Source organism: Meles meles, chromosome 8 (assembly GCF_922984935.1).
Source record: "Meles meles chromosome 8, mMelMel3.1 paternal haplotype, whole genome shotgun sequence".
NCBI lineage: Eukaryota > Metazoa > Chordata > Mammalia > Carnivora > Mustelidae > Meles > Meles meles.
The window spans coordinates 114,181,651-114,204,071 of record NC_060073.1 but is presented as its reverse complement, the minus strand read 5'-3'; the positions used below and the strand labels follow the sequence as shown (position 1 = coordinate 114,204,071).

General features: G+C 46.9%; 1 protein-coding gene across 5 annotated transcripts in view; it reads right to left on the bottom strand.

Annotated features, from left to right (window-relative positions):
* The window catches only part of EXPH5 (exophilin 5), a 72,735-nt gene that overhangs the window by 37,972 nt on the left and 12,342 nt on the right, over window positions 1-22,421 (bottom strand). For 2 of the 5 annotated variants that reach the window (XM_046017369.1, XM_046017372.1), the window contains exon 1: window positions 18,443-19,068. The exons of 2 other annotated variants lie outside the window; for them this stretch is intronic. The gene's annotated coding sequence lies outside the window, so the exon portion shown is untranslated. Of the gene's footprint in view, window positions 1-18,442; window positions 19,070-22,421 lie in introns of those variants that run through there. One more of the 5 variants, XM_046017366.1, reaches the window with a different exon arrangement.

Genomic DNA, 22,421 nt, shown 5'->3' with positions numbered 1-22,421 from the left:
CGAAATGCAGACAGTAGTCACACATAGATAGATAAAAGGGCATGATTTTAAAGAAATTCAGTGGCTTTTGGGGTGCCTGGCTAGCTCAGTTAGTGGAACATGAGACTCTCGAACTCAGGTTGTGAGTTCAAACCGCACGTTGGGTATAGAAATTACTTAAAAATAACTAAATAGGGGCGCCTGGGTGGCTCAGTGGATTGAGCCGCTGCCTTCGGCTCAGGTCATGATCTCAGGGTCCTGGGATCGAGCCCCGCATCGGGCTCTCTGCTCTGCAGGGAGCCTGCTTCCTCCTCTCTCTCTGCCTGCCTCTCTGCCTACTTGTGACCTCTCTCTCTGTCAAATAAATAAAATCTTTAAAAAAAAAAATTACTAAATAAATAAACTAAAAAAAAGAAAAAGAAATTCAGTGGCTTTTAAAACAGAAATATCCCAAGGTTGTCAGGAAAGTGGGTGAATATGTACAGCCCAGAGCCTGAACATTCAAGGGTCAGGCAGTAAAAAATAATGGCATTGTGTTTACCTATGACTAAAGGAAGTAAAACATAAATAGTTCTGGCCTTTGAAGTGAGGATAACCAGGAAGGGAAGCTATGAGCGACATACCAGTCTAAACTCTCTGGGTACCTGTAACTCAACACCTTAACCTTTAACACCAAAGAGTCCTTCCTCCTATAAAACACAGTCAGTACTTTTATAATGGTTGACTGGGTGCCTGGTACTAACAAGAACACAACGGTTTACACTGCTCTCCTTACTTAAAAAAACGTATCGAAGCTCAACACTAGCAAAACAAATGAAACACCTTAACCTACAGACATGTGACCCTTAAAAGGACAGCATTTTGAGGCTCGGCTGGGAGACTTCGAGAACATTCGCCTGCAAGTGGAACTCGACCACGTTCACAGGCAGCCGCCGGCTCCTCCTCCTCCCAGCCTTTTTGTTACACACTCAGGCAGCCGTTTCCAGCGCCCAAATCTGCTTTATGCCAAGAAGAACCACAGGGTTACAGACCACGTGCGTCCAGATACATTACAAGCGCGCACCTTGCTGGCTTTGCGGGTCCAGCTTGACTCAACACATCAAGCGGGACTGTTGTCTACACCCATCATGTGTCCTACCCCCAGGCTGCTAACTTGACTCAACCAAGTCAGGTCTTTTCTTGCTAAGCCGCGGTCCCACCCTCTGCTCCCAAACTGCGCTTCCTTCGTGCACCGGAGTCTTAGCCCCTCACGGCGTGGGTGCCCTTGGAGTACCTGCGGAGGGAGTGTGTCCCCTGCGGGTTCCTCCCTCTGCGCTGAACCGGTTTTCCATCCCCAGGGGAATGCATCCCACCTCTCCCCTCCTCCTCTCCGTCTCCTCCCCGTGCCCTGCGGACCTTTGCATGTCACTTCTCTTTGTCCGCCTGGACTCGCAGCAGGGTCCGTCCCCGTCTTACTCCCACGGGGCCCACTACGAACATGCAGCATGCGGGGGCCCCCACTCCACCCCCAGCACTGGCGGGGCGTCAGGTTCCATCTGGGTGACCTCGGCCAAATATTTCTCTTTCTGGACTTCATCTCCCTCGTTTGTGAAGGGGGTCGGAGGAGGTGGCCGACGGCTCATAGACCAGGCCTCCGCGACTCCTGGCATCCCTGAACAGCTTGCTCCTTCGGGATGTGACTTTGTCACTCCGCCTGCCCCTCCGCCGCGGCTGGCCTTGTGCTCAGAACAGCTGAAAGTGATGAAGCAGGATGGCCAGGCTCTGAGCCGCAGGAAGCCTCGCAGCCTCTGACCTCTGCCCCCAGGAATCCGGATCCCCCTCGGGCTGGCCCCGCGGGGCGTGAGAACCTGCGCAGACCAGACGGCCCGGCGGGGCGCGCTGCCACCTGCCAGACCTGGGAGCGCCCATCCGGGTGCAAAGACCGGAGGGGAGACCGGGAGCGTCCCCCAGCCGAGCGCAGCCCGAGTGACTGTCCCGCAGAACCGTGAGCTAATCAACAGAAGTCCTTTACGCCTTTAAACTTTGGGATGGTTTGTTGTGCAGAACTTAAAAAAACATAAATGCAGATGAGATCATCTTGAAGGTATCTTCTGGTTTAAAATGTATAGTGAAATGAAAAGGCTCATTATTCCTACGTCAGAATCAAATCATTATAGAATCTTATAAATCTGAAGAGGGCCTTATAATCTCGTCAATCTCTGCATCTTCGGGTAAAATGATAATAACCAGTGATAACAACAGATGCTGTGTTGTTGAGCTCCTGGTCCCCAAGATTCTGCAGCTATTATCGCTAACCCGCCTTAGCAGCTGCTAATTCCCCATGCTAATAGCATGGCTGCATCGGGATTCGATGTCCCCATTTCAGGGACACCACTTGAACCCGCCTGCCGGCTGGAGTTTTGTCCCGGGATGAGAACCCAGGCCTTGGTTCTCAAGCCCGTGTGCACCTGACCTTCCCTCTCACTGAGTACCACTAACTCCATTAAGAAATGATGCAACTGACAGTGGGAAGCTCAACGTGACTTTTGACGTTTAAACAGGTAGTAATGATAATCCAAATCAGATTGAGGACAGAGCAGCTGGACAGACGTTGCAAGTAAGCAAGTCCCGAACCCAGAATACAGGAACTACACCTTCCATTTTCTTGTCACAAAGATCTCAAATAACTCCCCATATTGCTCCCTTTCGAGCTCCTCTTGCTGAGGGCGACAATTCCTCTTTGTGCTGGGCTCACTCTCCCTCTTCATCTCCCTGCTCACCTTCTTCCTCCACTTTCCTTATTTCCTTGGCTTCTGTACCCATCATTTTCTCATTCACAGCTGACCTTCCTGTACTCGAGCCATCTTATTCGACCTTGTTCCACTCTCCAGGCAGCTCAGCAGCCTGATCTCCATCAACCGTCTCCTCTTGGCTGCAAAGGCCTCTTGCCCAAACATTCCCCCAGCCTCCACCCTCTCCTGCTCTTACGGGTTCCATCATCAGTGAACCCTAGAACAAACTGTTCAACCGAATCCTGTAAAAATGGATTTGTTGCCTGAATTGTAGATCAAAGCAGCATGAAAGTTTCCCTCCCACATAAAAATTCAAATACTTTTTTGTTTCCTGTCACCCAGCAACCACAACACACAGAAGAGCACGAACGGAGTACACGAGCCAGGAACCGTATCCTGAGTCAGAGCTTTGGATGTCCGGTTAATGACATCATGGAAGCTGGGTTTGTCTGTCCAACTCAAGACCTTCTGCAAACTCTGCAACCCCCAGAAAACTCACTTCAGGAAAGCGGGCCCCTTTGTGTTTCTGCTCCAGGAAGGTGATACTTCCAGGAACAGATTTCTTATCGCTCATCTGCCAGGGCAAGCTTCAGAAGAGCTATTATGAGTTCTCAGCCAGGAGGAGGCAGAGGAGAGAGAGCAAAAGCCCTTGTCCCGGGGCCGCTCCCATAGCTTCACAATCCGGGGCCTGGCCTCTCCTCTTCCCCTACTGCTCTTCTGAAAAGATGGTTTTTTGAGAGCCTTTGTCTCTAACATTAGAGGCTGCTGTTTGCCTGGTCCACAGCCAGGACTCAGGGAGGCGCAGGGATTAGAAAAAGCAAGCAGGTGTCTTGGAAAATGTGTTCTTTTGCTGACAGGAAAGTAAAACCAGAGAGGGAAGTCTGGAGGAAGGGAAGCTCCCATAAAGAAAAGGGACCAAGGAAAGCAAGCAACAATGACAACCAAAACAACAAACCATTAGAGCTAAAAGAGTGGCCGTCAAGTCACCGCACCAGCTTTCAAGTCAAACTAGATAATAAGGCCCATTTAAATTCCTTGAATGGCGGTGACTGAGATTGCCCAATCGAGACTCAATGACAGCCTTTTCTGTATTTCTTAGATGGGCCATGATAACCTTCCTGGATGTTTACTGTCATATGACACGAAGTCACAACAGAAAGAAAAATTAAGTAATCCAGGTAATGCTAAGAGGTGTAATTCCCATTGCTGGGTCAGGGCACAGTGAGTGATCTCTTATCGATTAGTCACCTGAAAGAAGATGCGGGAGGAAGGCTGGCTGTCCACTCTGAAGTCAGACTTAAGAGTTTGAGGGTCAGTCCCTCATGTAGCCAGCCATCCTTGTCTTCCTAAATTAATCTTAATCTTTTTTTAATCCATTCATACCTTTAACCACACCACCTGGGAAGGCACCCATCGTCATCTTGGATTTTCCAAACGATACTGAATGAATTACTTGCCATGTACCCATCGGGCTGCCCACCAGGGACTAGGGACTGTGTCTCATTCGTCTTGGTATCGCCAGGGCCTAGCATGGTCCCTGACTCGTGGTTAATCAATATCAATATATTGCTTAACTTTTGGGGTAATGAAAGAGTTCTACAAACTTATGCCATCGTTGTGAAGCAACTCAATCCATATTTGGCATACGTGAGAGATGGGATCCTGCACACAAATTAAAATCATGTTTGCAAAAAGTGATTTTTTTCCCAGAAAATAATATAAGAAAGCGAGAGTCACAGCTAACATTGACACAACTGCTTACTCTAGGATAGGCAAATTACATGTATTCATTCATTTACTCTTTGCAAGAACGCCACGAGGTAAGTAATATTATTCCACTCTACCAATGAGGACATTAAAACACCGAGAGGCCTTCTTTCTGCTCCTTTCGAAAGCCAGTCTGGTTCCTGAAGTGCCCTGCGCTTGCTGTCCCCCCCAGCCGCGACGTCCTTCCCTATTTTATCACATGGCCATTCCTGGATATCATTTAGGCCTTAGCTAAAAAGTCACACTCGAAGAGAAGCCTTCTGTGACCTTCACCAGAAATAATCCCTTCCTCCAAGCACACTTGATATCAAATTACTTTGTTGACTTTTCTTAATCTCATTAATCTTGTGATGAAAATACCTGTCTATTTGCTTTTTTCGTCAATCACCTCCCCTTCGTCCCACTAAAATAAAATCCGTATAAGCAAGGACCTTGCTTGTCCTGTTTTCCGGAATGATGTCTATCTGACAGGGAGTGGGGACTCTGTAAATCCTTGGTGAACAAATATGAATCTAGGCAATTCTTCTCTCTGGACCTGCATTCATTCAGCTATAAAATAAGGGGTTTGAATGAGAAGCTCGCAAGGGTACTGTCCCACTTGCAATGATTCTAAGCTTGCTTTTGCTAATGTTTCAAGGGGGTACAGCCTAATATCTCAAGGACGCGGTTAAGCAAATCCATATTTAGGTCTGTCTGAGATCTTACAGATTCCAGCTGTATGGCTGCAAAGTGCCACCTTTCACACGGTTCTCATGGGTCCACTGTCCTTGCACTCCCTCTGCCCTTTCTTCCTGCTGCTTCTCTTGGGATCCAGCCCGTGATTCAAATCAGCTAGAAGAGAATTTACAATTCCAGATTCCAACTGACAATACTCTTATGGAAGATGGGGTCATAATCCCATCTTCTCAGATAATATCTGGGGTTATATCTGGTACCTTTGTGAGGCTGCTGAACGTTAAGGGAACCATGCACATGGCACGTCCTCCTGGAGGTGGGACGTGGGTCTGGGATTAAAGGGTCAGCATCTGCTGTCTGACGCCATGTGCTGGCTGCTTCCACCGGTGCCCAGCAAACTTCAAAAAAATATGAAATCACACAATGCAAGAAAGACCTGCCTGTGGTTATCCCGTGGTGAGGATAAGAGCGAGGCTTTTGCCTAGCTTCAGACCCGACTACTCAGCAGCACGTTACATGTGTTATTTCCAGAGTGAGCACAGATTATTTTCCGGAGCCTGAATTATTCAACACTTGGCCTGTCTTGGCGCTTTTTTCCATGCCAGTGGGCTCACCATTGGAGTGTCAGTTCCTTAACCGGAGTGCTAGAATTTCTGAACATACATCAAGTGACGACTAAGTATTTGAAAACTAGAGTTTTTAGCCTTTGCTTCCCACTTATTTATCTAATTTTTTAAAGTAGGCTCTGTACCCAGCGTCCAACATGGGGCTGGAACTCACAGTTATCAGATCAAGACCTGAGCCGAGATCAAGGGTTGGACACTTAACCGACTGAGCCACCCAAGCATCCCCACCCCCCACCCGCCACTCATTCTTCTTTATACAGATGCTCAGACATGTTTCCACAGGAACTTGTAAGGCAAAGGTTAATGCAAGTTCCACGTCAGGATTCTGCAGTGTAGGGGAGCTGCTCGGAGCGGCAAGAGTGGACAGAAATCCCTCGTGGGAGGCTCGTATTAGCACACCTGCAAGGCCGGTTAGAGCCAATCAGTTCTCATCCATAGGTAAAGTCCATGATCTCAATATTTCGGATTTGCTTACATATCCTATTATTCACGGCTTCTTTCCAAAGACGACTACATCCTAAATTCTGACCATGCCTTCTGTACGGCTAGTTATGTAACCAGGTAACAAGACAGAACTGTACTCGCCAATATCTCTCCCTTGTTTTCATGAATAAGGATGCAGAGCATGGTACTTTTCTCTCATATTCAGACAATTTAATGCCAATTCTTAGAACATGTCCTGTCAAGGAAAAAATACTGAAAGAGGAACAGTCTCAGAGAAGCCTAGGCAATTCCACAAGGTTGAAAGGAAGTGATGCCCATAAAACTTTATTCCAGATCCGGGCAGAAAGGTCATAAGACTACATTGCCTTGACTGTAATTAATACCCACATTTATCATATTCAATTTAATTCACTCTTTGTACCATGCTAATTTAGTGATGTTAGAAAACCAACTCACACCCGACGTTCTAGGTAGCTTTAAGAAATTTAATGGCTGAAATATGGCATTCTCTCTCTCTCTACCCCTATGCACACACCCAAATGTGTAAGCCAGGACTAAAGAAAGAGGCATTACAAACAGCTACTCAGTCTTTGCTTCAGGACACAGAATGAGAGAAAATGCCCGAGATCTCCTAAATGCCTGCACCATGAAAGTTGTGCTCCCGTGTCCCCATCAGGGATCTCGGAGGCTCAGAGAGTCCATGACACAAATCATTAACCACTGCAGGACTCACTGACAGGGTCAAAGGAAGTCTGGTGTGGACACATGTTAAGGTTCATTGGTTTGGATCACAGTTTTCAATATATTTCCAAAAAGAGTTAACTTCTAAAGTAATCCTTATCCAAATGGTTGCTGCTTTCCCCAAGATCACTTTAGCATACGTGTCTCATGATGGGTTGGGTTTCAACTGTTTTTCTCCATCTATTAACCTGATCGATCAACACTCCACATCCTCAGAAATTACTGCAGAAGCACATTACAAAAGGCTTCACTTTGAACACTTCCTCCTGAATCCTTGAACTAAATGTTATCATTAGAATTAGGACTCTGCTCATCAGTTATTTCAAACATACGTAATGTTTCTTATTGTATCATCTCATCCAGGAGAGCTCACTATGTTTTGTCTTTAGATGTAGTTACATTTATTTATCTAAATATCCCCCAGATAAGTACTCCCAGAATGATTCTGTAACAAAATCCGTACCTGGGGTAAAAGGAAATAATGCTAGCCATACAAATGCATGGGTCTTTCCCAAATTATATAACTTATTTATGGAAACCTAATGTTGGTATAAAAGATATTTTACTGGTAATATTATTGTTATATGTTATTTGCTATAGTTTAAACTTTCAGACCCTAGTATTTAAGTTCTCCTTTCTCAATAATCAACAAAATTGGTGATTATTCTCCATGATGCATTAAATGCTTTAACATAAAATCTCAATGGGTCTTTGGAGAAAAAGCTCAAACAAAGCTTGAGGGCACAATAAAAATGAGAATGTAACATTGGAGGGTATTGTGTACTTTAAATGAGTATGTCTCCGTGGACCAAGAACAGGTACAGAATTGGACTCATCCCGTTACCAACCAACCCATTTCTCAGAAATGAAGTGTCAGTGTGACGAAGCAGTAATGCATGCGTATTTTATAGAAGAAAAGTGGAAATGAACAGAACTGTTTACTTAGGATACATAGGTGTGGACTATTCCTGACTAACAATGACCTTGGATTTTAAAAGTCATCAACTATTTAGCTGGAATCACTTAGGCGTTACAAGCAAAAATGTTTGGTTTTTGGGTAGGATACAATAATGTCTGGCATAGAAAAAGAAAAATGGGTGCCTGATTCCCTCATCGTTTTATTTTGTGTTGTTTTCCTTTAAACCACTCCGGCACCTCCACTCTGATTGCTAATACCCCAAAACAGGACTCACCAGTAATGTATGAAGCATGGCAGTCTGTCTGTCTGAGAGCTGTGGGCCACGCTTACAAGCAGCGCAGGAAGCACTGGGAGCCTGTCCCACCCACAGAAGAGGGGTCATGGGTAGTTGTGTTTTGGGTTATATGATCCAAAGTTTTTCACATTCCTGGTCCTCATCAACCGAACCAGGAATTCGCTTGACCTAAAAGCTAAACAAGAGAAGGAATGCTGCCCAGCTGATGTGTTTTATTTGCGGCAGTGATTAATAACTCAGTCATGTGCTTCCTCCTAACATGCCTTGAAATCACGATGACAAGTAAGACAAACTAAAGTCACACTGAGTCCGAGAGTTGCACTGAGGGAAGGTATTACGCGATACTGAACGTAGAAGCCACGAGGCCAGAGAGTCACAAACGGGCTGAAGCCACGGGGCAGAGAGAAAGTGGCAAAAAGAAACTCAGCTCTGGCGATGGAAGTGAACCAGGAGAAGCAGGGCAGAGAGGCTGAGCCCCCGTCCGGCCGATCACCAGTCCCAGGGACTGGCCCCAGGATGCTGCTCTGTTCTGATCAATGTCCCCGTTTCCAAAGACTGTGCAGGGTGAGGCTGTTCCTGTGTTTCCTTACTTGACTCACAATCAAGTGCCACCCATCCTCCGAGGTAAACCAGTGTATCTTGTCACCTGCAAGAGCATAACTGGGACAGCCTGCCAGAGTCAACAAGCAGGTACCTGCTTACAAGGGAATTCCTCAGTGTCAGGACAGGAAATCCTAAATGTCAATAAAATGGACTTTGATGTGCCATTATGCGATTTTCCAGTTCTTTCTTTTTTCTAATTATTAAAGTAAAGTTACACTCAATACAGAAGACTCAGGAAAGTTCAAAGGAAATAAAAGCCACTCGTAATCCCCACCACCAGAGACACTGCTACGTGCGCCTGCGTCCGCCCAGCATTTTAAAGCGAGGACAACAGGATGTTCCATCGAGGGCCAGCCTGTCTCAGGTTTCACTGCAACATGAAAGCAAGAGACTCCACACATCCAGACAGATTGTGAGAAGCCCAGTCAGGAGAACCTGCTTGTGGGATTTGTTAAAACAAATAAAGAGTCTCCTGGGTGGCTCAGGCGGTTGAATGTCCGACTTTTTTTTTTTTTTTTAAGATTTTATTTATTTATTTGACAGAGAGAGAGATCACAAGTAGGCAGAGAGGCAGGCAGAGAGAGAGGAGGAAGCAGTCTCCCTGCAGAGCAGAGAGCCCGATGCGGCGCTTGATCCCAGGACCCTGAGATCATGACCCGAGCCGAAGGCAGCGGCTTCATCCACTGAGCCACCCAGGCGCCCCGAATGTCCGACTCTTAATTTCGGCTCAGGTCGTGATCTCAGGTTTGTGAGATCGAGCCCCGCGTTGGGCTCCCTGCTCAGTGGGGAGTCTGCTTGAGATTCTCTCTCTCCCTTTCCCTCTAGCCCTACCCCTGCTCACGCGCTCTCTCTGAAATAAATAAATCTTTAAAAAATAAAATAAAACAAAAAAGCCAAAGGTCTTTGCCATATGTTTTCTTCTGGTTTTATAGTTTTCAGTCATATGTGTAACTCTTTATCCCATTTTGAGTTGATTTTTATGTCTGATGAAAGATAGGGGTCCAGCTTCATTCTTCTATATGTTGGCTGTCCGGCTTTGCCCATACCATTTGTTGAAGAGACTACCCTTTCTCTATTGTGTATTCTTGGCAGCCTCCTCAAAAACCAGCTGACATATATGCATAAATTCATTTCTGGGCTCTTTTGTCTGTCCCACTGGCTTCTATATTGATCTTTATGCCAGTACCATACTGTTTTAAGTACTGTTGCTTTGTAATTTATTTTGAAATTAAAAACTGTGGTGTGATTTCATGGGTAGGATGCGAAAGCACAGGCAATAATAGACAAGGGGGACTGTATCAAACTAAAAATCTTTTGCACAGCAAAGGAAACAATCAATAGAGTGAAAAGGCAACCCATGGGTTGGGAGAAAATATGTTCAAAATGCATCTCTGTTAAAGGGTTAATTTCCAAAATGTGCTGAGTCACCTGGGTGTCTCAGTCGGTTAAGTATCTGGAGCTCAGGTCATGACCCCAGTGTCCTGGGATAGAGTCCTGCTTTAGGCTCCTGCTCAGCGGGGAGCCTGCTTCTCCCTCTGCCTGCCGCTACCCCTGCTTGTGCTCTCTCTCAGACAAATAAGTAAATACAATCTTTAAAAATTTTGTCCAAAATCTGTAACTCATAATTCAGTAGCAAAAATTTAATAATTTGATTTTAAAATGGGGGAGGCGGACACTTGGTGGCTCAATCAGTTGAGCGTTGGGCTCTTGGCTTTAGCACAGGTCATGATCGCATGGGTCATGGGCTCGAGCCCTGTGTCTGGCTCTGTGCTCAGTGGACAGTCCCTCTGCCCCTCCTCCCACTCCTTCACAGGCTTTCTCTCTTTCTTTCTCAAATAAATAAATAAATAAATCTTCTCTTAAAAAATGGGCTAAGGACTTGAATAGACATTTTTCCAAAGAAAGCACAGAAATGGCCAAGAGGTACATGAAAAGATTCTCAAAGTCAATAATATCAGGAAAAAGCAAATCAAAACCACACTGAGCTATTACCTCATACCTGTTAGAATGGCTACGATGAAACAAAACAAAACAAAACAAAACAAAACAAAAACAAAGGCAGGGCTGAAGAAATTGGAATCCTTTAGTATGCTGTTGATGGAAATGCAAAATGGTGCAGCCACTACGGAAAACAGTATGGAGGTTCCTCAAAAACTAAAACAGAACTACTGTATGATCTAGGAATTCTACTCCTGGGAATATACTGGAAGGAAATGAAAACACTAGGTCAAGAGATATCTGTACCTCCTGTGCTCATAGCAGTATCATCCACAACGGCCAAGATGCAGAACGAATCTGAAGGCCCATCAACGGATGGATTTTTAAAATGTGGACTAAACATATAAACATAAAATGGAATATTACTCAGCCTCTAAAAAGAAGGAAGGTCTGCAAATGTGACAAGATGGATGAACCTTGAGGGCACTATGCTGAGTGAGATGAGCCAGACACAGAAGGGCAGATACTCAATGATTCCACTTCTATGAGGTTTCTAACGTAGCTGAACTCAAAGAAGCAAAGAACAGAATGGTGGTAGTAAGGGATTGGGGAGAGGGGGGCGTGGGGAGTTGCTAATCCACACATATAAAATTCCAGTTCTGCCAAAATGAGTAAGTTCTAGAGATCGGCTGAGTAATATTGTGCCAACAGATAAAAACACTATTTTTTTTTAAGGTTTTATTTATTTATTTGACAGACAGAGATCACAAGTAGGCAGAGAGGCACCCACACTGGGTCAGAGGAGTGGAGGCAGATGGAGGAGTTTGGAGAGAGAAGCCCCAGCAGCATTACCAGAAGGCCTCCGTCTAGGTCGCTCCCAGACTGGGGGAAGGGCTGCCTGGTGTTTGACTCTTGTGCAAGAAGAGTAAGTTCGAGAAGCTGGTGCCAGCCACCTCGGAATGAAGGGAGGTTGCTCAGCAGGCAATCGGTCCTCACTTCCGGGGTCTCTCAGGCAGAAATGCTCTGTGTGTGTCCCATGGACAAGACATGAGCCCCTGAAGAGGCAGAAGAGGCGTGGGGTTCTCTTAGCCCATATCCATGAGAGCTAGCTCGAGAGGGAAAAGGCCTTAGTGGAAAGAGGCTGTGGGTGAATCACTGGGCTCCCAGGGACATGGAGCGTTGGCAGAGAGCAAGGGACAGCACACCCGTTCATCAAGGAAGCTGCAGGAGAACAGAGCCTAACCTCCCCCAAACCCCCTGAGACAAGAAATGCAAATATTTCTTGTCCAACCCAGAGAGTGTGGAAGCCATCACACAGTCATTCCAAAGGTCAAGCAAACGCACTCAGCATCCATCCCCGCGACATCCCCCCCACTCAAATTTGTACCTCTCTGCCCATCCACACTCCACTTCATCCACTAAGGGCATGGAGAGGTAAAGGCTTTGGTAGGGGGGCGGGGAGAAGGGACGATCAAACCCCTCGTCACTGTTACAGGCTTCCCGCCATGGTGCAGAGGAATGGTTGCTTCTCTGAGTGACATCAAACCTAATCAGGGACCAGACAGCCCCATCACTATATACTGAATTGGGACTGTGCTTTGTGTCCTCAAGTGGCCAAAGGATTTTTGTTACCTAACACTGAGCAGAAAAGTCATCGGACTACTCATGTTTTGTTTGTTTTTTTTTTAAAGATTTATTTTTTTGACAGATAGAGATTACAAGTAGGCAGAGAGGCAGGCAGAGAGAGAGAGAGAGGAGGAAGCAGGCTCCCAGCCAAGCAGAGAGCCCGATGCGGGGCTCGATCCCAGGACCCTGGGATCATGACCTGAGCCGAAGGCAGAGGCTTTAACTCGCTGAGCCACCCAAGCGCCCCAGACTACTCATGTTTTTATCCAGGGGCGTTAAAAGGCCCAAACTACAGATGCTTTCTGATAATACATCTCAGGGGCCGGGGTTGCCCAACATGCCATATACATGTGCACGTGTTTTTTTTTTTAAATGTTTTTTCCACTATAAATACTGTTTTGCAGCCAATAATTCCCACTTAGCATTATATTAAGAAGGTTGCGCTACATCAGTATTTTCTTATCCCTGCATCCGTTCCATAGTATATGTACCTAGTCCCTTATTGTTGGATATAGGAGTTTTGGGTTTTTTAAAAAAAATTTTATTTCTTTATTTGTCAGAAAGAAAGAGAGAGAGAGTGCACAAGCAGAGGGATTGGCAGGAAGAGGGAGAAGCAGATGCCCCAGTGAGCAGGGAGCCCGATGTGGGGCTTGTTCCCAGGACTCTGGGATCATGACTTGAGCTGAAGGCAGACTCTTAACCAACGGAGCCACCCAGGTGTCGTTAGGAGTTGTTGTCTTTTTTTTTAATTTTTTACAATCATAATGTCCAAACCTAGCATTCCTGATTAATTCCTTAGGATAAATTTCCTTGAGGTGGGATTGTTGAGCCAAAGGACATACATGTTTTAGTGACTTATGAAATATATCACCAAATTGCTCTGGAGAAAGGTTACACCAAATTTTTCTCCACCCAGCAGATCCCATAAGAGGGCCAGTTTTGCCACACCCTTGCCAGCATGACTCATGATTGTTCTTATTAATCTTTCATAATCTGATATCTAATAAGCACCATAAAAAGTTTTTTCTCATTAAAAATGTCCAATTATTGGAGAGGTTGACTACTAGTTCATTTGTTCATTGCATACATTTTTTTTTTTTTACGAGTTACCTGCTCAACACAGGTTATTTTAAGCCTGGTGTCACTGAAAACATCAGTTCTTCAAAGCTCAAGGCAAAGGACCAAAAGGATGTCAGAATGGGTAACAGAATTTTCTTGGTTGTTTGCCTCTCGTTACTCCTGCCTCTGTTCAGACTGTGGCGGTAAATAAAAGAGAGGTACGATGTGGCCCCAGGACACAGACACTATTGTCATAGACATTCTCCAGCGTCATCTTCTTCTTTTCCCGCCAATGGCCCCGGACTGGCTTGGCGGCATAGAGACACTGTGTGAGTGTGTGTGAGAGTGGATGGAGGGGGACAGTCAGAAGATGAGTTCTGATCCCTTCGTTACTTGGGTTGATCAAGTAACATCTATATGTCTCATTTCCCTCATCTAGACAACTCAGTTCTTCATGACCAGACCCCCTGCTTACCCGTGTGGACTTGTTTCCCATTGTCCCCCCACTTATCACCAGGTGCCAACCATTCAAAGCCCTGGCCACACTCTCTGGCCTTTCCCCAAGTTGTTCTACACCTGCTTTGCCTTCCCTCATGTATTCTTGGTCCCATGATCTAGCTCAGTGCTGGCACTTCGCTAAAGGATTGAAAAATGTTTTTTGAGTGAAAAATAAAATGAATTCAATTCAACTACAATGAGCATTTTCGTTTGCAAAGAGGCTGGGGATACACTGGGAAATGTGAGCTCTAACAGCGGGAAAAGATACACAGAAGAGCTGTGTTATAACACAGGGCATGTCGGACCCTCAAAAGAAAAGAAGTTGGGGCGCCTCCGTCAGCTAAGCGTCTGCCTTCGGTTCAGGTCATGATCCCAGGTCCTGGGATCGAGCCCCATGTCAGGCTTCCTGCTCAGCTGAGAGTTTGCTTCTCCCTCTGCCTACCACTCCCACTGCTTCCCACTCTCTCTCTCTCTCTCTGTATGACAAATAAATAAATAAAATCTTACAAAAAGAAAAAAGAAAAATAGTCTTGGGGCCCCTAAGTGGCTCAGTCTGGCTCTTGGTTTTGCTCGGATCATGATCTCGGGGGACCTGGTATGGAGCCCCGGGTCAGGCTCAGGCTCCACGGCAGGTCTGCTGTGGGGTTCTCTCCCTCTGCCCCTCCCCACACATACCCTCTCTCTCTACAAAATAAATAACCTTTACAAAGAAACAACAACAACAACAACAAAAAAGCAGTCTCTCTACTCACAACACTTCTGACACTAACTGCCCAGAATTACTGTAGACTCCACAGGTTAAAGCCTCTGCCTTCGGCTCACGTCATGATCCCAGGGTCCTGGGATCGAGCCCAGGGAGCTCTTAGCAGGGAGCCTGCTTCCTCCTCTCTCTGTGCCTGCCTCTCTGCCTACTTGTGACCTCTCTCTGTCAAATAAATAAATGGAATCTTAAAAAAGAAAGAAAGAAAGAAAGAAAGAAAAATTTCTTAAAAAAAAAAACAAAAAAAAAACTCGGTCCCACAGGACTTGACCTCACTGGAGCCACTGATCTCCAACCCAGGCTCCTGGTACTTCGGACTGACCATCCAAGGGCCGCTCTTGGGATTTGATTATTTGCTGGAGTAGCTCAAAGGACACAGGTTAAGAGTTTACCTACTATTGCCAACGTATTACAAAGGATTTTCATCAATGACACAAACGGACAGCCACAGTAAGAAATACACAGGACAAGGTCTGGAAGTGTCCTGAGCATGGGAGTTTCTGTGGGGTTGGGGGTACACAGCCCCTCACAGCATGTGGATGCATTCTTGTTCACCACCCAGAAGCTCTCTGAACTTTGCGGCTTAAGGTCCTTATAGAAGCTTCGTTGGGTAGGCATGATTGGTTAAATCATTAGCTGTCATTGGTTAAGTTCATCTCCAGCCCCCACCCCTCCTCACTCCTCCCTGGAGGTCAGGGGGTGAGGCTTAAAGTTCCAATCCTCTATTCACATGACTGGTTCCTCTGACTCCAAGTTCAGGAGTCCCTGACTGGAGTATGGTTGAAAGGAGCTCATTATGAATAACTAAAGACGAATGGATAAAGAAGATGTGGTCAGTATGTACAATGGAATATCACTAAGCCATCAGAAAGGATGAATGAATACCCAACTTTTGCATCAACATGGATGGGTCTGGAGGAGATTATGCTGAGTGAAATAAGTCAAGGAGAGAAAGGCATATCATATGGTTTCACTTACTTGTGGAGCATAAGGAATAGCGTGGAGGACATTAAGAGAAAGAAGGGGAAAATGAAGGTGGGGGAACTAGAGGGGGAGATGAACCATGAGAGATTGTGGACTCCAAGAAACAAACTGAGGGTTTCAGAAGGGAAAGGGATAGGGGATGGGTGAGCCAGGTGATGTGTATTAAGGAGGGCACGGACTGCATGGAGCACTGGGTGTTACATGTAAACAACGAATCTTGGAACACTATGTCAAAAACTAATGATGTGGGGGCACCTGGGTGGCTCAGTGGGTTAAAGCCTCTGCCTTCAGCTCAGGTCATGATCTCAGAGTCCTGGGATCGAGCCCCGCATCAGGCTCTCTGCTCAGCAGGGAGCCTGCTTGCCTTCCTCTCTCTCTGCCCGCCTCTCTGCCTACTTGTGACCTCTGTCTGTCAAATAAATAAATAAAAATCTTAAAAAAAAAAACCCCAAAACCTAATGATGTACTGTATGGTGACTAACATAATAAAAAATAACAACAATTTAAAAAATAAAATACATGTCTAAAAACGAACAACAACAACAACAAAATACACGAAAAAAGAACCCAAAAAACAAAAACAAAAGATACTCCTCTCACCCCTACCACTCAGGAAATTTCAAGGGTTTTAGAAGCTCTGTGCCAGGAACCAGTAACAAAGATCAAATACATATATTTCTAATTATGTCACAGTCACATAATAATAATAAAAAAAACAAAAATTCTTGCTTTGGGACCATAAAGAAGGATATGATTAGTTCTGGGTTAGGGCTGAGGAAGCATTCACAGAGATGGGTCTTAGGAGAGATGGAAATATACTGGCGTATACTGGAGGATAAGTACCATTAGGGCAGAGTCTGAATCTGCCACTGTTCCTCCCGAGTGATGCTCTTCTGTGAATGATCAAATGATTTGGAAAACAGATTGTGTGTGTGTGTGTGTGTGTGTGTGTGTGTGTGTGTGTGTAGGAAGAGGGTAGAGTTGCAGACCATCATTGGTGGACAGTAATCTGAGGAAAGGAAGTAGAAAAGGAGTGAAGGGGCAGGTTTTCCTTCTTTTTGTTTTGTTTCAGTGTTCCTAGAAGTTTTTATCTATTGGCCTTGAGTGAAGAGAAATCATGCAAGCTTAGTCCTGGAGGGCAATCACTGTCTATTAATATTAATATTTTCTATATAATACTGTCCTACGTCATTGGGCCATCAATAAGAATCCCAGAAACTCTGAAATTCTCTCGGTTCCTTACTAGGAACACACAAGAGAAGGTTCAAGACTCAGATCTTGCCAGTCTTCCGGAGGCTTCCCATGGTTTCATATGAAGAATAGGGCTTGGAGGGGAAGTCAAAGATTTCTTTTTGTGGCCTCACACCTGTCACTCAAACCAGCCCACTGGGTGGCTTCTCCCTGATTCAGCAGATTCACCTAAAAGCTAGAGATAGGGAGACAGTTACCACATCACCCTTTAGCACTTAATTAACTTCTCTTTTATCAGAAATGATTGTGCACTTCTCTAGTTATCATTCAGAATAATAATAATAAAAAAATACATAAACGGTTAACCTAAATATCATTCTCCATGTGCAAGTTTAAAAAATTATTTTTAGGGGCACCTGGGTGGATCAGTGGGTTAAAGCCTCTGCCTTCGGCTCAGGTCATGATCCCAGGGTCCTGGGATCGAGCCCCACATCGGGCTCTCTGCTCAGCAGGGAGCCTGCTTCCCCCCCCCCTCTGTCTGCCTCTCTGCCTCCTTGTGATCTCTGTCTATCGGATAAATAAATAAAATCTTTAATAAAAAATATTTTTAGCAATTTCTGCTAAAAAAAAAATTAGTGAACACATAGCAGAAGTAACTGAAGGCAAACAGACTCCTGAGAAGGGGGGAGGGAGGAGTGCAGGGGTGAGGGGTGAGGTACAAGCTGCAGTTGCCCACCATAAACAAACACTAGCCCTACGCTTTAGGACTTATTTCCCAACACTGCAATGAAGATGTGTGGGGTGCCTGGGTGGCTCAGTGGGTTAAGCCTCTGCCTTTGGCTCAGGTCATGATCTCAGGGTCCTGGGATCGAACACTGCATAGGGCTCTCTGCTCAGCAGGGAGCCTGCTTCCCCCCCAACCCCTGCCTCTTTGCCTACTTGTGATTTCTTTGTCAAAAAAAAAAAAAAAAAAGAGTTGAAATGAAGCTGTGCGTCTGATGTAGAATTGGAACAATGGGAGGTGTTAACAGGCCATAATTGGGAGTCCTAGTCCCCCATCCACCTCCAACCCGCCTTCAAGGCCAGTATCTTTATGACGCTCTCTTCATCGTTCCAGCTCCCACCCACCCTTCTCTCACTCCCAAAGCCTACCGTCAGAATCACCCATGAAGTACTCAGTCATGTGCTGTATAGTATTTAAATCTTCACGCCCTGTGTGCCCAGAGACAATTTCTTGGGTTCTGCATTCCGCATTTACCACAGCAGACCGCAAAAATCATACAAATACTAGGTCCTCAAAATATTGTCAAGTATCTCTTATTTGAATGAAATGGAAATATCACTAATCTTGATCCCCAAAGAGGCTAGAATTTATTCAAATAAACTCCCATCATGATAAACTTGGAAAGGACCATCTCTTTCCTTTCTCGTCATGCCTGTTGATGACACCATTCTCAGCCTCGCCGCTTTAAATCTAGAGATATATGTTCAATATATTCCAGCACATTCTGGAATACCAGGGCCAAATGACCTGCCGGGGCTTCATCCCGGCGCACAGCAGCTTACCTGGTCGGTGCTGGGCGGCACGAGGTAGAATGATGGCTTTATCTCTCTCCTCATGACTTGGGATAAGCTTCTAAACCAAGATCCCAGTGCCCTAGGCTGGTGGAGAGGGCGCAGTGAAGACAGGAGACTCCCCACTTGATGAAGCTGAAACACACGTCTGCCGACCCACAGGAAGAGAAGGTGCTGCCCAAAAGTCAACTTGCTGCTACTTCACCAAGGGAAACTGCCACGGGAAGGGTCTTGGTTTTTTTGTTTTTGTTTTTTTGGAGGGGAGGAGGGTATTTCGATCATCAGTCAGCCTTAATTCTTCTTGCTTGGAATGGGAGAGCTGACAGGTAGGAAATGAAAGCACCTGCCCTCTCCTCCGGCCGCCCGGGCACCTGCTGTCTGACAGGCTGTTCGCTGCCGCTTGTCCGGGTGCTGGCTCCTGGAGGCCAGTCAGTCCCTCCTGGCTCATCAGGTGCCCACTGGCAGCTTCGACGCACAAGTCCTTTAGCAGGCCATCTGGAGCCGGAGAACACTTGCCAGGCTCCCTTGCCAGAACTCTGCTTTGAATTCTGCCCACTCATCCCTTCACCTCCTGCCCTGGTCCCACGCCCTTCACTGGGGAGAGAAAGTAGCTCACGAGATAAAACATCTCCATGTTGCAGAGCTGGTGAAGGAACCCGTGACCTGCAGTGCCCAGATGTATAACCTCCCTGGACTCCCAGAGCATGGAGTCCACCCGAACCAGCCAGTTTCAGTGTGAACAGTGGTCCGATGCCAAAAGCTCCTGAAAGCCAAAAACCTGGGCTCCCATGAACTCCCCGTCCCCCTTCTCCAGCCGGTCAGCCCAAGTCCTGCTAATGTAACTGTGCAAAGATTCCCTGAGCCTCTCGCCTTTTCTTCACCTTTAGTCAGGGCCCCTAACCATCTCTCTTCTAATCCGGGCGGCACCAGCTGACTCACTCTGCTGCTCCGGGCATCCCAGGAGCTCCCCAGGGGCTCCCGTTTGCAGCCAACCCTCCAGCCAGTCGTGGGCTCTCGCTGTGTACTCTGGTGACAGCTCTCCTGCTCCCCAGAGTCCCCCACATCTTCGTGCCATCTGTAGGGCTGCCTGCCCCGTCTGGGATGCCTTCCCACCTTTATACAACCCCACACCCCACTCAAGACTCAGGCCTCGTCTCCTCCAGCAAAGTCCTCCCTGAGACCTCACCTGGGGGGAAATGACCTCTGTGTCCCTGTGCATAGCTGGCTTATTGTCTGTCGTGGTACATGAAACAGGCTGTTTTTAAGTCCTTCTCCGTCGCTGAGGACTGGGACTACAGAGAGGATTCTGTATTTCCCGTACTAGTTCCTAACAGGATCTCCCGTGTATGTATCAGCTAAATAAATGAGCGCCACTCTACGGACATGTGGTTGAACCCATGATAGGGATAAAAATCTCTCTTACGGGGTTCTCACCCTAGACAGGAACACGGAGGTACCCAGCATCGGACCCCCCAGGGCTGTGAGGCGCTGCTGACCCACCCGATGCCTACCCCGACCTGGGAAGGCAGGCGGACCCACGCCCCGAGAGAAGGGGGCACCTGGCCACCTCCCCAAGAGACCTAGGCCCCTGGAGGTGCAGAAGCTTCCGTCTTTATGGCTCCCATCTGTGAGTGGCCCAGAGCAGCCCAGAGATGAAGCTCAGATGACCCGAGGCCAGAAAAGCATTTTTATCGCTTTCATGCTAAAACTGTCATTTCTTCGAAGCACAGTTTGGAAATTGTGCCATTTACAACACTTGTTGGTTGGTTCTCAGACACAGGCAAATTGTTTATAATAAAAAGTTACATTGATGTGTCTTTGCATTCCTGTGAACTCTCTCCAAGATCTGTAAGTCCCCGAACAAGGTGTGAAAAGTTGCGACACGGAAGAAAGGAAAAAGAGCCGGGCAGGAGTCTGGAGACAGGCGGGGCGAACACTAGGTACAGAATGCTAGGCAGACCAAGGTGAGGGTGGGGTCCGATGTGGCTTTGAAGGTGGAGACAGCTACCCTGGGGGGAATACGTTACTCATACACCTTTTAAAGATTTTTGCCTGGATGTCAGGGGCAAGGCAATTAAATAGCCGTGGACAGACATGACCTAATTTATTGGCCTTTCCAGTTGTCTTGTGTGGAGCCGTTGCTACCCTGACCTACAAATAAGAATGCGTTTTGATGGGATGCGGGGTGGGGGGGGGTGGGAGCCCCCGACATCCCCCGCCCCCACCCCAACGGGGAGGGTCATTGTCAGAAATCACCCCAGTGGAGCGTCAGCGCTTTGGCTACTCAGAGGAGGGAAGTTCCTCTACCCACGGGGAGGGCACGACTTTCAGGACTTCTCCCGTGCCCTCTGCTCAGCACGACCGGGAGCTGCCAAGTGCAAGCCCGCATGCAAATGCACAGTAATTCATGCAGCAACTGAGACCCTACCCTCAAACAGGCACAGTCCAAAGAGTCATTTTTAAATACATTGGTGGGATCTGGAAGAAAGGAAGAAAACCAAGTGTAAAATACACTGCCTTTTTTTTTTTTTTTTTTAAATAGGCTGTTAAAATGTCTGCAGTTTCAAAGATCCCCCCCAAATGGAAAGAAAAACCTGGGTCACCCTCTGAACGCTGACACGATTTAAATCAAAACGCTGGCTGTTTCGGGGATTTCATATAACCCCGCAGGCTGTCCTCGGGCCATCCGGGAGCGTCTGAGGAGTCAGTCACTGAAGCCTGAACCTCATCAGTGCCCCCGGAACGTTCTCGGGTGTCCCGTGGCCAGCGAGCATGTTCGGCGTGGCTGCAGGGGATCCTGGGGACCCTCCATCTGACCCGGCTCTGATCTCTGCTCACACGTTCTCTCAACTGCTATTTAACTCCCTGAAAGCTAAGGTATTAACTGCCCTTGGAACCTCCCCCCCTCCACCCCCGTCTCTGTCATCCCATGTCGCCATCACGTCACCCACGGAGCCACAGAACACAGCGCACTAGTGCCTTGGGGGACAGTTGGAGTCCCAAGTTCCAGTCCCACATCTACCCCGGACTTTACTCTGTCTGGTCTTGAGACTCTTTGAGAAAAGAGAGAAACAAGGATAATAATACAGGGCGGGGGGGGGGGGGGGCATAGGGATAATCATGTTTGTTCTTTCTACCTTCAAGGACATTTTTTAAGGGCTCTGGTGAACACGGGAGGCTTTATGGCGCTGCGTATATTTAAGTATTCCTGAAGAATCACAGAATCAGTACAGAGGTAGCTAACTCCTTCCTCTGCTTTTGGCCAATTTGTACTAAAACCAGGCTGCTTCTGCCTTGCAGGAGCTCTTGGGGCTTCCACGTCGCCTTCTTTGGCGAGGCCCTCCTACGTCCTCACAGTGAACGTGACCACCAGGAACCGATGGCAAGAGCCTGTGGCCGGAGCGTGGGAGCAGAGTCACAAGGACACACTCACAACAAGCCTCCTGTGGATACCACAGCCCTCGTGTTTGTGTGCAACCCGCATTGAGTGGGCGGTGAAACAAAACAAAACAACAAAAAGTAAAAAGCAGTTCTTCCCGTTGCCAGACTCAACAACAGCTCCAGGGACAGAAGGTCCCTTTGATCCTACCAAGCAATTTTAAAGTGGGAAAGCACTGGAAACAAGGTTTATTACGTCTGCATGGGGCACAGCCTTCTCAGTCGTCCTCTGCTAGGGCTCCAAGCCTTCCCGTCCCAAACCACAGGGTTTCTTGAAAATCAACACTCCCTAAAGTTGTGCAATAAAGAGGAGCGTAGGAAAGATGCGTGTGCCAGGCAGAGTCAGGGCCTCATGCCTGGGCTGTTAGGCCAGGATCCCTTACTGCACATTACAGTCATCTGGGGGAGCTTTAAAAAATGCCCGTGCCCAGCCTGATCGCAGAGCAATTAAGGCAGAAGGTCTGGCCCCGGTAATCCAAAGAGTTCCCCAGGTAGCTGTCATTTCAGCCAGGTCTGACAACCTGTCTTAGCA